The sequence below is a fragment of the Cyanistes caeruleus genome, unplaced genomic scaffold (assembly GCF_971803275.1).
Source record: "Cyanistes caeruleus unplaced genomic scaffold, bCyaCae1.hap1.1 HAP1_SCAFFOLD_76, whole genome shotgun sequence".
Taxonomy (NCBI): domain Eukaryota; kingdom Metazoa; phylum Chordata; class Aves; order Passeriformes; family Paridae; genus Cyanistes; species Cyanistes caeruleus.
The window spans coordinates 2,206,487-2,220,230 of NW_028255888.1; the positions used below are offsets into that span (position 1 = coordinate 2,206,487).

At 52.0% G+C, this 13,744-nt stretch overlaps 1 protein-coding gene and 1 long non-coding RNA gene across 2 annotated transcripts in view; both read left to right on the plus strand.

Moving 5' to 3' along the window:
* Window positions 1–13,744, plus strand: part of LOC147646935 (uncharacterized) — a 592,289-nt gene that overhangs the window by 267,573 nt on the left and 310,972 nt on the right. The window lies entirely within an intron of this gene.
* Window positions 10,947–12,645, plus strand: LOC147646945 (uncharacterized). The gene is made up of 5 exons (XR_015281766.1): window positions 10,947–11,039; window positions 11,669–11,740; window positions 11,829–11,900; window positions 11,988–12,086; window positions 12,538–12,645. It is a non-coding gene; the product is annotated as an uncharacterized LOC147646945 (long non-coding RNA).

Consider the following 13,744-nt stretch of genomic DNA (forward strand, 5'->3'; position numbering starts at 1 on the left):
ACACACACACATACAGATATAGATATATATATATTATATATAGATATAGATACAGATATAGATATATAGATATATAGATATATATGAATATAGCTTGCCAATAATTAAGAATGATTAAAGCACTAGCAAAACTGAACGGGTTATGGGGAGGACTTCTCACCCTACCTCACATATAAAACAAAGCAATTCAAACTAAACTTATATACTGTATGCTTGTACATATTCATTCATGTTTCCTGTAAGTCTCTTCCTATTTCCGATTCTTTAATTTTACATCACTGTTCTTCACGGTGCATGTTTCACTTTTTGTTAGGGGGTCTTCAGTCTTCTTTTGGTGGTCTTTGGACAAAGGCTTACATTCATCCTTGTTGTCCTCCAGATAACCTTGCAGGTTTTGTGTGCGTACTAAGCATTGTGTTATGTAAGTAAGCATTGTGTTCCACTAATTAGTCTTACACTTCATAATTTTCAGGCCTATGCCTGAAGTCGTTCCAATTTTGTCCATCTCATGGTCAGTTTTCTCTTGGGACATTACTTACCTCAAAACTACATCCGGTATCTTAATTTTAACATGTAGTATCTGTAAAGGGGTCCATCTGCCTTGCAACACCAATTCCCCTGATTGCTTCTAGTAATTACTTTCCAAATAGTTACAATTTTGTTAGCACAAATTATTTCCATTTCTTACACTCCCCAAATTCCACTCCCAACGTCCCCCCTGCTTCCAGCTCAGGATGGTCCCCCAATGAGACTCCTCCCAAAATCCCACCCCCAAGAAACCTCCCCATCACTGGAAAATCCCCCCACATCCCACCCCAAAATCAGGAATCCTCCCTGAGACCCCTCCCCAAATTCAGGCCTCCCCAAAATGCAGCTCCTCACTGTGATCAGGACTCCTCCCCATTAGTGGAGATTCCCCCAAAACCCAAAAAATCCTCCCCAAATCCCCTTCCCAAAATCAGAACTCTGCCAGCACCCCTGAATTTTCCCCCCAAAACTACCAAATTCCTCCCCAAAAATCCAAAAATTCCTTCCAAATACCGCCAAAACTCCTATAATCTTCCAAAAGTCCCACATCCTCACAAGACTCCAATTCTCCCCCCCAAATTTTCCCCCCAATCCCACCAAATTTTCCACCCCAAAACCCCAATTTTTTTACCCCAAACCCCAAATCCTCCCCCTAAAAAACCCAAAGTTCTCCCCAAAACCCCAAATTTCCCCCCAAACACCCAAATGTTACAAAAAAATCCTAAAATTCCTGCCCTAAAACCCCGAAATTCCCCCCAGGAGCTCCAAAGTTTTCCCCCAAACCACCAAATTCCTCAATTCCACTCCAAAACCTGGGAACACCCCCCAAAAAACAGCAACCCTTCCCCAAAATCCCCCCAAAATTGCAACCCTCTCCCCCAAAATCACCAAAAATCTGAGAACATAATTTTTTTCACATTTTTCACACCTTGGGTCTGGGCAAAACCACCAGAATTCCTGCGATTTTTCCTATTTTTTGTGGGAACAGGGTCTCCCCAACTTTTCGTGTCACCCCAGGTGACCCCTCTCCAAAATTCCTGCCCCTCAAAATTAAGTGCAAATAAATAAAAAGAGGAAAAAAAAAAAAAAGGTGGGGGGGAAAGGTAAAAATAAAAAAAAAAGGAAAAAAAAGACTCTCTTACCCCAATTTGGGGGGAGGGGAATGGAGGAAATATTGGGGGAGGGGGTGAACCCCCAGAAAAAAATTGAGGCACCCACCTCCAAAAAACTGGGGGAACCCCCCCCAAAAAAGCTCACTTTGAAAAATGCCAAAACCACCAAAAAATGGCAAAAAACACTGACAAATTAGGGGGGAACCCCCCCAAAATGCATAAAAAATGGGGGAACATCCCCTTGAATCCAAGGGATTGTTGGGATTTTTTTTCACAAAAGTGGTGGGTTTTTGGGGATGGAAGAGGAGGAGAGACCCCCTCCAAATTCCTGGAGTTGTCCCCAAGACACCATCTGCAGAGGCAGCAGAGGGGGACAAAAAGAGCATTATAGGGAAATTAAGGGAATTTGGGGAGTTTTGGGTGAATTTTAGGGAATTTAGGGATTTTGGAGGTCTGGGGAGGGTCTTAATTTTGCGGGGTTTTGCGTTCCAGGGCTGCAGGTTCATGTCCAGGGAGGCTATAGTTACCAGGAACTGGCATGGGACACCAACAAGACGGGATTCTGCTCAGGAAAACATTTATCCAGCTCAGGAACAAACTCAGATCCAGAGACAGCCCTGAACAGAGGCAGGGAGATGGGTTTGGAGAACCAGGGTGGAGTTCAAGGTTAGGGACCACCGGGAACACAGCAAGGGACAAACACCAGTGGCCCAAACACAATCAGAAATCCCTGGGTTGCCACCCCATGAGGGGTCCAGGGTGGAGTTTCTTCCTGGGCTCGCAGCGCCCATACTCCAAGGCAGAGGGATGGAATTCCCTCTTGCCCACACCTCTCACTTTAATCATGTTCATTTGAAACCAAATCTTTGCCTCCCTGGGCAGGGGCACCTCACACAAAAGCTCACCCAGTAATGGGCTCCCCCTCCCTTCACCATCCCCAAAATTTGGCTGTCTCATTCCAGACCCCACCGCACCTCCCCAATCCCAAGGCCAACCCATCTCATCTCTGCTGGACATCAAGACCTCCTTCCCAAGCCCTATTTTGCCCATTTCACACCACCCAATCCCCATCCCACCCATCCTGCCCCACCCAATGCCCATCTCACCCCACCTGATTTGCATCCCACTTCGCCCAGTCCCCTTCCAACCCCATTCCACCTGATGCCTTCAGAAGGCTGACCTAGAACAGAGGCTGCACAGAGTTAAGGATAAAGTTTATTAAAAGGCCTTAAAGGATATACCTTGGGTATACAAGAGCCTGGCCAGGGCTACACCCAAGATCAACCAAAAATGGCCACAAAAATGGATGAACAACTGATTGTAAGGTCTCACATTTTTGTAAGCTTAGGTCCATCTGCATATTTGGGTTCATTGTCCAATTACAGCTTCAGATGATGAAGTCCCATCCTTCTTGTTTTCTTCCTTTAGTCCACCCTTGTTTATGCTTTTGGGCCTGAAACTTGTAACGACTGCCCTTGTTATCAAGCTAGAAAAGGAATTGTTTTGTCTACCTACTAAGTGAAGAGAGCTCACCAACACTTAATATGAAGTTCAAAACTATAAACCTAGACAGTGCAGAATATGAAAAACATGAAAGCTAAAGCTTAAGGCATCACACCCTTAGAGGCTGTGGAATTGTATAATTTTGGAGTGGTTTAGAGGTGGTAGATCAAACCCTCTCATCCCTTTGAATGCCAAGAAATGGAGACAACTACACCAAATACCGCCACAACCCCCAAGTTTCTCCCTAAATCCCAGATTACCTTGAAACACTAGTAAAAAGTGAGGTTTAAGATGCTTTTGATGAATTTGTTGATTTTTACCCCAATTTTGTCTGTTTTACAAGGATGAAGATGAACCAAAAGATAATTGAAACCAAACTAAAATGACCACCAGCCCAGTGTGTTCCCAACACAGATCACTGGTAATGTGGGTCATCAGGGCTTTGCCCAACGTGGGTCCTCTGATGGGGGATGGAGCTGGGGCAGCACACAAAGCTCTTCCTGCACTTGGGGCACTCGCAGGGCTTCCCTTAGTGGTGCCTCTGTTGGTGTCTGGTCAAGTTAGAGCTCTGGGTGAAGCTCTTCCCACACTGGAGACACTCGTAGGGCCTCTCCCCGCTGTGGCTGCGCCGGTGGGAGATGAGGTGGGAGTTTCGCTTGAAGCCCTTCCCGCAGTCAGGGCAACAAAAGGGCCTCTCCTCTGTGTGAATCCGCTGGTGCACGAGGAGAGTGGAGCTGATGCGAAACCTCTCCCCACACTGGAGACATTCGTAGGGCCTCTCCCCAGTGTGGATCATCTGGTGAATGGTCAGTTGGGACCTCTGGCTGAAGGTCATCCCACATTCCCCACACTCATAGGGCCGTTCCCCAGTGTGGGTCCTCTGGTGGATGGTCAGGTAGGAGATGTTTCTGAAGCTCTTCCCACACTGGGGACACTCATAGGGCCTCTCCCCAGTGTGGATCCGCTGGTGCCTGACAAGGGTGGAATTGTGCTTGAAGCCCTCCCCACAGTCAGGGCAGCAGAAGGGCTTCTCATCTGTGTGAATCCGCTGGTGCACGAGGAGATGAGAGCTCCTCTGAAACCTCTTCCCACACTCGGGACACTCGTAGGACCTCTCCCCAGTGTGGATGCGCTGGTGACGGATGAATTCGGAGTTGCAGCTGAAGCCCTTCCCACATTTCCCACACTCATAGGCCCATTCCCCAGTGTGGATCATCTGGTGGCGGATCAGTTTGCTGCTCCGGCTGAAGCTCTTCCCACACTCCAAGCACTTGTATGGCTTCGCCCCATCCTGAAGCTGCTCATGGACCACCAGCTCAGAGCCCCGGCTGGATCTCCGGCCGCCTTCCCTGCACAGGGTGGGTCTTTCCTCCTCAGAGCACCCTGGGATGGGTTTGGAGCCCCTCCTCCTGTGGGATCTCCAGGGCTTTTCTTCCCCGTTGGATTTCTGTGCTGTGGAGCTGGTCAAAACGGCCTCTTCCATGAGGTTCTGCTGCAGGGATTTGTTCTTCCTGGTCTCCATCCTCAGCTCCATGTCTGGGGGAGGAAGGACAAGGAGAGGATGGGATTTGCCTCCGTGCCAGAGGGAAGGGGAAGGAGATCCCCCCAGTGCATCCCCGGCAGGACGGCCTCGGCAGCGGGGTTGTCCTGCAGCCGGGGGCCATGCTGGGCTGGGAGATGGAGCAGGAGAGAGGGGGAAAGGGGCACTGACTTCCTCCTCACCTGCCTGGGTGTCCTGGGGCATCTTCCTCTTCCTCACAGCCTCCTCTTCCATCTGGCCAAGGTTTGGGAATGGGAAATCCTGGCTTGGGGAAAAATACAATTCATGAGCACATGGGCTGAGGGGGTTCATTCTGCCCATGTTCATCTCTAGAAATCACCGGGCATCTGCAGTCCATAAAAACCCCCAAACACCCGGATTCAGCCCTGAAAATGCCTCCCAGAAGTTCCCCATCTCTGGTCTCTCCCCTTTGGTGTTCAGGGTTTCCCTCCCATCCCAGCTCCTGGAGGTCATGCTTGCACTGGGGGTCCCCAGTCTACTCGGTCCCTGCCCTCCCCAGGCTGCTGGGAGTGCCAGGAATCCGAGAAGTTACCCGTTTTCATCTCAGCACTTAGGGATGCTGGAGGTTTTTGGGGCTTCAGAGTCCCTTCTCCCCTTATTCTCTGCTTTGGGGTGCAGGGGGTCCAAGGAGTCCCCCCTGCCCCTCTCCAGGCTGTTGAGGGTCCAACAAATTGCAGAGCTCCTCCTCTCTGGGCTCCCCACTTTGGGGTCCTGGGGGACACAGGGCTCTGCTCCTCCAGGCTGCCTCTGCCAGCAGCTGCCACCAGGACCCCCCAATGTTCCCCCAAGGGGCATTTTGCATACAGCTTTGGAGTTCTTCATTCTTCAAACATCACCCACAAAAAAACCCAACCCAGGAACCCTCCAGGATACCAGGGCCAAGCTCCCCCTCCCCTGTCAGCTGTGGGATGCGAGGTGATGATCCCACGGGTGGGAGCTGTGAATTCAGGGAGTGCTGGACCTTGTGGTTCCTTCTCCTTTCTCTGATCCTCCTTTGTTCCTCCTCTTCCTCTTCCTCCTGCTCCGCCTCTTCCTCCCTCCTCCACCTCCTCCCTAACACCACTCCCTTCTCCTACTTCCATCCCTTCTTGCTCTCCCTCATCCTTCCTCTTCCATCCCTCCTCCCCCTCCTCTCCCAGGAGCAGTGACACCCTCGGTGCCCCATTCCCGAACCCCTCACAGCCCATGGGAGGAGCGGGGATGGAGCCGGGACAGGTCGGGATGGGCAGTGTGGGGCTCTCCGCTGCTCCCACCCGCTGGGGATGGAGGGAACCCGGCCTGGGGAAACTGGGAAAATTGGGGGCTGCAGATCCAAACTGGGGCTGGCTGGGGACCCTGGCTGGGGACTGCCAGCCCTTGGGGCTCCTCTGGGGAGATGTGGGAGGGGGGAACACAGAGAGGGCTGGGGGATCCCAGGAGTGGCAGCACTGGCAGGGACTGGTTTGTACTGGGATCATCCTGGCACTGGCTGAGATTGCACTGGCTGTGTAGTGACATCATACTGGGATATCATACTGGGATCGTCCTGGCAGTGAGTAGGAGCCTGCAGGGGGCAATTGAGACCAGGTTGTGAGGAACTGGGAATATGCCCTGCGCTCCCCAGAACCCCGGCATCGCCCCCCATATGTCTCATAAGTCTCCCCCAAACCCTCCAGGATCCCTGAGTGCCCCCTCAGCGCTCGTTCAGGACCCCCCAAAGCATCTCTGGACACCTGAGTTCTCCCGACCCCACAGATGCCCCTTCCAGACACGGCTGGGAATTCATCTCCCATCATCCCAGAACACAGTTCCGCGCCCAAACCTCCTGCTGTGCCCCGCACCCCAAAGAGCCCGGTTAGAGCTCCCCAGGTTCCCCCCAAGTGCTCCCAAGCCATATACATTCGCCCCGAGGACCTGCAGCCACGGCTCGGACGCAGAAGTGCTTCCCGAGTGCTTCCCTGCACCGCCAAACGCACCTTCCGAGCCACTTCCGGGACTACATCTCCCATCATGCTCCGCGGCGCCAATAAAAAGCTACTGCAGCCGGGACTCCATCTCCCGTCATGCCCCGCGCCCCACCGGAACCCATTGGAGCTGAGCCTGTAACTCCCGTGATGCTCCGCGGCTCCATGAAACCATACTATACCGGCGCCTACAGCTCCCATCATCCCCCGCGGCCCATAGATTCCCCGTTACAGCCCCCCAAGTGCCCGCCCGGTCCCCAAAGGGGCCCCAGATTCCCCTCCCTGACTTCCAAGCGCTCCCCTGGACCCCCAAGTGCTCCCCCAGGCCCCGAATTGTCCCACAGAATCCCTAAGTGCCCACCCGGCTCCCCAAGTGTCCTCCAGACCACCAGGTTGTCTCTAAATTCCCTCTCCAGACACAAAACTACCCCAAATGTTCCCCAGAAAAGTCTCCATAGACCCCAAAGTGGCTCCTTTTGCCCTGTGGGAGAAAATCATTAAAAAATATGATCAAAGGACTAAAAATAGGTGTAATTAGCATAATGAGGGAGAAATAGTGATCAATTAATTAATGAAGGGAATTGTGGTACTTTGAACCAAGGACCAATAATGTTTTTTGTTCCTGAAAGTGTATCAATTCTTTCATATAAATATAAAAATTAGGTTCTAAAAACACAGAATAATATTATTATAAAAACCAAAATTTTATTTTTATTAATTAATTAGATTTTATTCATAAAGAAAAAATTATAAAGAGAAATGTTATCAATGTTTTGGGATGTCAGTCCCAGGTGGGCCATGCCAGACATGCTGAGGCTTGGGGTGAGGAGCAGGTTGTCCAAACAGGGGCAGCCTGCAAGGGATTCATTCTTCTCTGTGACCAGACTGCCTAAGGAGACATTCAGCATCAGGATTGTAAAGAGTAAATCATGACCTCCTGATCAGTACACAAAGATGTTTTACAGTTTGAACAGTAGAATGTTGTCACTGTAAGGTGCCTTCTTTGTTAATATAGCTCATATTGCGTCATGTTTTTTAAATACCAATGTTGTTGTACCAGCTTTCTTTGCTAAAATATTGTTATAAATGAAATTAGAATTTTGACAACTAGGTCCCTTGGCTTAATGGCAGTTTAATTAAAAATGAATACAATTTACTAATCTGAATAGTAATGTGGTATAAAAGAATACAGTTTAGTAAAATAATACAGTTTAATAAAAAAATAAAATTTATATATATAATCTACTAGTAATTAAGTATGATTAAAGCATAAGCAAAACCCACCAGGGTACGGAGGCTTCCCACCCTGCCTCACCTTCAAAACAAAGCACTTCAAGCTAAACTCATATACTGTATGCTTATACATATTCATTAGTGTTTCCTGCAAGTTTCCTCCTATTTCCGATTTTTCTGACTTAACATCACTTTTCTTCACGGCACATGCCTCACTTGTTGCAATGGGGTCTTCAGTCTTCTTTTGGTGGTCTTTTGGTGAAGGCTTCTCTTCTTCCTCATTGTCCTTTGGATAACCTTACAGGTTTGCATGTGCGTACTAAGCCTTTTGTTATGTTAGTCTACTAATTAGCCTTATGTTTACTAATCTTTAGGCCCAATGCCTAAATTTGTTCTAATTTTGGTCCCTCTCAAGGCCATTTTGGTCTTGAGACACCATGTATCTTCTAAACTACATCCTGTACTTTCATTTTGACATGTAACATCTGCAAAGGGGTACATCTGCTTTGTAACACTGATTCTTGATTGTTTCTAATAATAACTTTAATAACAGTTACAATTTAGTTAGCACGAACCAATTCCATTTATTACAACTGTAAATACCCCTTATATCCTTTTTTATTGGTTTCCATGCTAACGGCCTTGCTTTCTTCCTTGCTATGGATAAACTTGTATTTTGTCAATTTGTTCTTCTGCTGCCTCAATTCTTTGGCCTGCAGACCAGTTGCTAAGCCCATCCACATTCAGCTCTTAGTCTTCAGAGGGAAACTTTGAGCACAGTGAGAATCTCCCAGTGTGCAAGAGGGTCCCTGTGTGCCAGCTGCAGCTGGGGCCTCAGCCATCTCCTCTCTCAACAGGTTCCCCTCTGCAGCTTCACAGGAAAGGCCAACACCTCCCTCAGGGACACCTGTACCTCACATTTCACATCTCCATGCCCATACGTGATATCCCTGTCACAGCTGCGTTACCAGCTTGCTGCTGTGCAGATGCTGCCACCACCCAAAGCAAGGCCCTGTGTCCCTGAAGGGACCCGCCCTGCTCTGTGGCCTGGACTGAAGGTGGGTCCCTCCTGCCAGGGCAGGGCCTGACACAGCTCTTCTGTTCCAATAAAGAGATGGAGCTGTCACCCCAGTGTCTGGCTGGTACCACCAGCAAAGCCCACACAGCACCAGCCCTGGCTGAGCTCCATGTCCAGGAGCAGGCGGGGCTGACCACGGTGTGGGCAGGCAGGAGCCAGGCAGGGGCTGCTGTGACCAGCGGCAGGGCACTGAGGGGCTGGGGGAGTCTGTGTTGAGTGTCCCTGGGCTGAGGGCACATTTCCTTCAGTGGCATCACCTGGGCCTGGACCTCCTCCAGTGCCATGCCCAGGAAAAGAGGCAACCATCAAGAGCATCTCATGGGACAGAACATGACCAGCAATGTCAGCAGGCAAAACCAAGGTTTTGTTTAGCAATGACCCTTTGATGAAGTCAAAGATTTACAATCAGTCCAGTACAGATTGGAGTACAGATGGGAGAACACTCAGGGGGTACAGCCAAGGCCATGAGGTCACAGCAGTCTCTGGGGTGACAGCAGGCTGAGGTGACAGCAGGCTCTGAGGTCACAGAGCTCCCAGAGCCCCGTGGTTGCACAGCACCACAAGGATCGAGCAGTCAGTCCTTGACCACGACTGTTGTGGCAGCAGCGGTGCTGACATTGGGACAGTGGTGTCAGGACAGTGGTGGCAGCAAGAGCTGCAGGACTGGCAGTGGGCAAGGCACCATGGCCTTTGCTCTGCACCTCTTCCTCCTGCTCCTCCTGGCAGTGGCCCTGCCTGACAGGGCTGCCCAGGCTGCTCCGTGGCGAGCACGGCGAGCAGGTGAGCCGGCAGCCTCGGTCCCCTTTCCCGGGACAGTGCTCCCTTCTCCCTGGGAAGTGTTGGGGATGGTTTTCCCCCAGGGCTTAAGGGAGGGTTTCCTCTGTGGGAGGGAGAGAGTCCCCAGAGCCCCTGGGCTGGTCCCACTGCCCCACCAGGGATGTTGCATGGGGCCTGCAAAGAAGGTGGAGAGTGACCAGAGCCAGCCCAGAGCTCTCCAGGCCCCTCTGCAGCTTTGGCCATGTCCACCGACATCTGGCTGCCACGGCCTTTCCCAACCCCCTTGCAGTGCCCAGTTCCCTAATGCAGAAGGGCGTCCCACCACACCATGGAATGGTTCTGATCTGTGCTCCCTTCTAGATGACGGTGGTAGGAAGGCTTCTCCAGCAGCTTGGCTTCATGAAGATTTTCTGCCTCTGGAGCCCCATGCAGGTATATTCTCACTGTCCCAGCAAGAAATATTCATTGACCACCTGTCATGAACCAGGTGACAGAAGCTTCTGTGGCTGTTGAGTTACAGGTGTGTCTGCATCAAGGACATTTCAAGCTCCTTTTCTGGTTGCTGCACGCAAGCCCAGCTCCCATCACAGGGGTGAGTGGTGTGTCCTTGCTGATCCCACAGGCTTGAGCCCTGGTTCTGTGGGATCCATTCATCTGAAAAGGGAATACTTTTTGTTAAGGTTCTCCTAGAGGGAGGAATAAACCCACAGAAGACAAGATGCTGAGTGAACTGGATATACGCTATGGTGGGTCCAAGTCCCTCAGCCTTCTCCTGAGACTCAGCAGCCAGGGGCTTTCTCTGCACATCTGGACACGCCGTGCCTGGCACAGTGGGAAGGGATCCATGGCAGCTTCACTGCCCCCTGCTGCTTTCATGGCCTTCAGGGCTGTTTCCCAGCCTGGCCTGGCTACAGCTTCTCCCCAGCCTCTGCAGGAAGGCATTTGGCATCAGCTGACAGGGAGCCCAAACTGCAGCACAGGCCATGCACAGCCAGAGATCCCTTGCAATTTCCCAGTCTTGGGGTAGATGTGGAATGGCAGCTCTTTGGAGGTGGGAGGGCCCTGGCATGGCTCCAAAGTTTTGATGGCTTCCTGTACCTTATTCATGACTTGGACAAGTATTGCCTTTTGAAGATGCCACCTTCCTGTTGGGGAACAGCCCCACCTGATCCAGCTGTGGCTCTTCTTTTCTCCAGAGATGAACCCAAAGGCTGTGCTGAAGGCAGCGTTTCCCGGAGGAAGCAGTGGCTCATGGGCAGCCTCTGCTGCAGGAAGGGAGGCCATGCCAGGCACAGTCCCAGGAGGTAATTGCTGTGCCTCTGGGCCTGAGCCCTGCTGAGGCTTGAGCTGCCATCTCTGTTGCTTGGCTGTGTGAGCACAGTGCAGAGGAATTATCCTGAGCAGGCTCAGGGCACTCGGCTACTGAGCAGTTCTGCTGAGGTCCCTCCATGGGAGACACATCCCAAAACCTGGCAGCGGCTGTAAGGAATGCCCATGGTGGGGAAAGGGCTGAGGGGAGGGTAAAGCTCCAGTGTGCCCTGAGAGGGCCTGGCTCTGTCCCCTTGGGCTGGGGGAGCTGTCCCAGCTGAAGGACGGAGGGCAGGAGAGAGGGCAGGAGGAAGGTAGGGATGTCTGTGGCACTGAATGCTGCAGTTTGGCCCAGGGCTTAATGGTTTCCTCTGTGGCAGGGAGAGCCCCTGGGCCCTGGGCTGGTGCCGCTGCCCCACCAGGGATGTTGCATGGGGCCTGCAAAGAAGGTGGAGAGTGTCCAGAGCCAGCCCAGAGCTCCCCAGGCCCCTCTGCAGCTTTGGCCATGTCCACTGACATCTGGCTCCCTTGGCCATCCCCCGACCCCCTTGCAGTGCCCAGTTTCCTAAGGCAGAAGGGGGTCCCAGCACACCATGGAATGGTTCTGATCTGTGCTCCCTTCCAGATGAGGGTGGTAGGAAGGCTCCTCCAGCAGCTTGGCTGCATGAAGATTTTAAGCCTCTGGAGCCCCATGCAGGTATGTTCTCACTGTCCCAACAAGAAATAATCATTGACAACCTGTCACAAACCAGGTGACAGAAGCTTCTGTGGCTGTTGAGTTACAGGTGTGTCTGCATCAAGGACATTTCAAGCTCCTTTTCTGGTTGCTGCACGCAAGCCCAGCTCACATCACAGGGGTGAGTGGTGTGTCCCTGCTGATCCCACAGGCTGAGCCCTGGTTCTGTGGGATCCATTCATCTGAAATGGAAATACTTTCTGTTAAGGTTCTCCGAGAGGGAGGAACAAACCTACAGAGGATAGTAAGTCGCTGGAGACATCCAAACACATGGATAAGATGTTGAGTGAACTGGAGAGACGCCATAGTGAGTCCATGTCCCTCAGCCTTCTCCTGTGACTCAGCAGCTGGGGGCTTTCTCTGCACATCTGGACATGCTATGGCTGGCACAGCAGGAAGGGATCCATGTCAGTCTTGCTGTCCCACTGCTGCTTTCATGGCCTACAGGGCTGTTTCCCAGCCTGGCCTGGCTGCAGCTTCTCCCCAGTCCCTGCAGGAAGACATGTGGCATCAGCTGACAGGGAGCCCAAACTGCAGCACAGGCCATGCACAGCCAGAGATCCCTTGCAATTTCCCGGTCTTGGGCTAGATCAGGTGTAGGGGCTGTTTGGAGGAGGGAGGGCCCCGGCCAGCCCAAATAACCTGGCCTTTCTCCTGATCCTTGACCATGACTTTAACAAATATTGCCACTTGAACATGCCACCTCCTCAACGGGGAATGGTTCTATCTGATCGAGCTGTGGCTCTTCCTTTCTCCAGAGATGAACCCAAAGGCTGTGCTGAAGGTGCCATTTCCCGGAGGAAGCAGTGGCTCATGGGCAGCCTCTGCTGCAGGAAGGGAGGCCATGCCAGGCACAGTCCCAGGAGGTAATTGCTGTGCCCCTGGGCCTGAGCCCTGCTGAGGCTTGAGCTGTAAATCTCTGCTCCTTGGCAGTGCCTGCCTTTCAGGGATTTTGCACAGAGCATGGAAAAGGTGTTGAGAATGTCCAGAGCCAGTCCAGAGCTTTCCTCAGGCCCCTCTGCAGCTTTGGCCATGTCCATTGACATCTGGCTCCCATGGCCTTCCCCGACCCCCTTGCAGTGCCCAGTTCTCTAAGGCAGAAGGGGATCCCAGCACACCATGGAATGGTTCTGATCTGTGCTCCCTTCTAGATTGGGATCGTGACATGGAGCATCTGGAAGTGCTGGTAAATGGCGGTTTGAAGACCTTGCCAGATGCTGGAGGCAAGTTCTCGATGTCCCTTTCCGCACAGAACAATCCGTGTCAAGGTGGCAAGAGCTCACTCATGTGCCATTTCCTTCAAGAGTCTGAAGGTTGACGGATTCTGGAAACCTTGCCCTGCTCCCTTCTGGAGCCCTGAGTGATCCCACAGCATTGCTGTCAGTGGGAGGAAGGAGCATTTAGCTGTCAATCCTCTTCCTGTGTGTAATGCCAGTGTCTCCTTCCGTGTGCTCTGTGCAGCCACGGAGAAGAGCAGAGAGGGAAGGGCTGGGCTCAGGGCTGTGCCCTGGGGCTCTGCCTTGTGTGGCTCCTTTCTGGCCCCAGGGAACCTGAGATGCTCCTGCTCCAGCTGCCAAGCCCTGGCCCTGCTTGAGGCTCAGTTCAGAGCTGCTGGCAGCTCCAGGGAGTCCTTTCTCCCCTGACTGCCATGCAAGGGGCTCCTTCCATCCCACTGTGGGCCCACTGCAGGCACGTGGTCCCCCTGCCCTTGCTACTGAGTTGAAGGCAGAGATGAGGAAGTGCCTTGGAGGGCAGCAGTCACCTGGGTGTACTCACTGCCACTCCAGCCTGAAGAAGAATCTTCAGCAGTGTCACGGGAGTTGTTCTGTCCTGACTTTCTTTGCAGATGAACCTGATGATGAAGATGATCCGGACTCCCCATCCATATCAGTTACTGAGCCTGATGATGAGGAAGATTATGAGGGTAGGTCAAGGCCTTTCCCCCTGGGAGAGCCTCCAGCTCAG